This window comes from Pteropus alecto, unplaced genomic scaffold (assembly GCF_000325575.1).
Source record: "Pteropus alecto unplaced genomic scaffold, ASM32557v1 scaffold7, whole genome shotgun sequence".
NCBI classification, from domain to species: Eukaryota; Metazoa; Chordata; class Mammalia; order Chiroptera; family Pteropodidae; genus Pteropus; species Pteropus alecto.
The window spans coordinates 25,750,690-25,753,400 of record NW_006494614.1 but is presented as its reverse complement, the minus strand read 5'-3'; positions in this window follow the sequence as shown (position 1 = coordinate 25,753,400).

Genomic DNA, 2,711 nt, shown 5'->3' with positions numbered 1-2,711 from the left:
AATGAGATTCAAGTCTTACATTTTCTAAGAACTAGTTGTATGAATGTGGGTAATCATTTCAAGTGCTGAAACTAAATTTCTTCATCCAAGAAATTAGGATAATAATAAAATCACCTTTTTTATAGGATGATCTAAGAGTAAAATTAAAGCATATGTACATGAAAATATTATATAATCTTAAGCAATATATAAATATTACTTGTTTTAGTGATACTCATACATCTGTAGTCTGTGCATATGACTAGCACGAGGCCTTTTTAAACTTTTTTTTTTAATCAAAACTGTTCTTTCTACACAAAATGGTTATCTGTGTTGTCTGATTATGTTACTCACAAAGTTTTTAATTTTATTAAATTTATTCAGGTGACATTAGTTAATAAAATTATATAGGTTTCAAGTGTACAATTCAATAATACATAATATGTATATTGCATTGTGTGTTCATCACCTAAAATTAAATTTTCTTTTGTCCCTTATCTGCAGTTTAATCTTTCAATTAATGATAGAAACAAGATGGCATATTTTTCTAAAAATTTTATGAACAAAAATAATTTTCTGTATCTCATACACTATCTCTAACATATAACAGAAAAATAAACATTATTGGGAGCATAAATTAAAATAAGAATAAATTTATTTGCTCTACACAAGTGTGGCTCCCAGACATTCAAAAGCTTTAAAATTCTCAAATTCAAAGTCATAGTCTTGAAGGCCTGTTTTGTTCTGTTCAGTTATTCCTCTTGTCTACTAGGATGGGTTTAATTGGTAGACGGAGATAAAATGGCTCTAAACTCTTCATCTATTCCTCATTTGGCTGTCTCAGGAAAATTGGTTTGGATAATTCCAATGCCTGTTCTTATACTTCCGTTCTACGACCTTATGAAAACCGTGTAGACTGACTGACCCATACTTTCATACAGTAAAATTAATACAGTAATATTTGTTTTTTTGTTGTTTATAACAGTAAAATAGAATATTGTTTGCAAAAGTGATTGGCAAACTCAGAAGTGATACATTAATGTACCATAGTATTATGTTATCTTCTGCTTGTCCTTTTCTTTTGTAAAACTAAATAAATGTTATTATGGACAGATTTTCAAAAACAGATTAGCAGCGCAATAGATAAGCAGATGTCATCTGTGGCTATCATGTAATGACATTTTCTTATTAACATATGAGAATTCACTATGTATATCTTGCTTGAATATTTGTTTTTAAAGAAATAACAGCATATTACTCTAACATTTATAAAAATTTGTTTTTTGATTACAGAACTCAGTTCAATAGGTTTCCTTTGGTAAACTACACAAATTTATATATTTCCTAATAGTGTAAAAAAAGATCCCTTACCATTCACTAAACTCATTGGCTTTTAATAAACAAGTATGAAAAGGAAACAGGGTTTTGCTTTGTGATTTTGCTTGACTTTCACCAAGTGCATAGTTGTAGCTCCAACATCTAAGAGCAGAAGAGCATGACAAAAAAAAAATGGCATGTTATTTTCTGGGGAGTAAATGTTATTTACTCATTTATAGCTCTTTAAAACACAAAGTCTAGAATTCAATAAACAATACAAGAAAACTCAACGGAGCAAGAAAACTTAACCCAGGATGAAAAAACAGCCATCTTTCAATGAGGTTCCATTTTATACCCATTAAAGTGGCTAAAATAAAAAGAACTGACAATACAGATGTTGGACAGGATGTGGAAAAATTGCTTATTTTCTTAATCTACACATTCTAAAGTCAATAGATAGGATTGACCGAAAATAGAAGTACTCAGCTCCCATGAATTGGTCTGGAAATAGATTAATCTATATTGAGAGATATTAGAATTGAGAATACCCTAATGCAATCATAATGACTCAGGTGTAGCTGGAGGTGGGGTGAGGAATTATTTAAGTGAAATTGTAAACCTATTTAACACTGATTCACTGAGTTTATAATTTTGTATGTATGCATTTAGTTTGAATTACTCAAACTAAAATATCTCCTATTGTCTAAGTTGCCAGATGATTTATTCTATAAGAGCTCCATGAATTAATCTCTGTTTTTTAACATAAGGTGTGTTTAGGAATATAAAATCGATGACATGTTACCTCAGTACTATCCAACATTCCTGGTGCAAAACAAATAAACAAATTCAATATCAGGAGGGGCTTAGGACTAGAGAATAATCAGACTGCAGTTTTTAAGAAATAAATGAACTGAAGACATTGAAAACAGTTACAGATGAGCAAAAGTATAGATATTGACAGTAGGGACAGGAATAAAACCCAAAATAGACAAAGCATTAGAAGACAGAGAAAACATTAAGAGGTGTAGGTCTAAAAGGCTCCACCCTGTATGTAAAAAAAAGTCGTTACAATGAGGCAGAATGTCAAATCCTAGGCAAGTGTGACAGTTACCAGAAGTTCAGCAATAAGAATACTGGAAACTGAGCTAGATTAGGTCATGTATAGAGAAGAAAATTTTTGTTAGAGGGTAAATATTAGAGTTATAAGGGGCAATATTGAGTGGGAGATAATCTGAGTTTGGAAAGCGATGATGGTATCAATATGTCTAATTCCTTTATTGCTATCTATCTATCAATTAATCTATCTATCTATCATCATTTTTTGTGCAAATCATTCATTCTTTGACTATACTGTGATTAGTACCTCTGAATTTCAATGTAGTTTATGACAGGAGAGAATAAAATGAAAATACAAT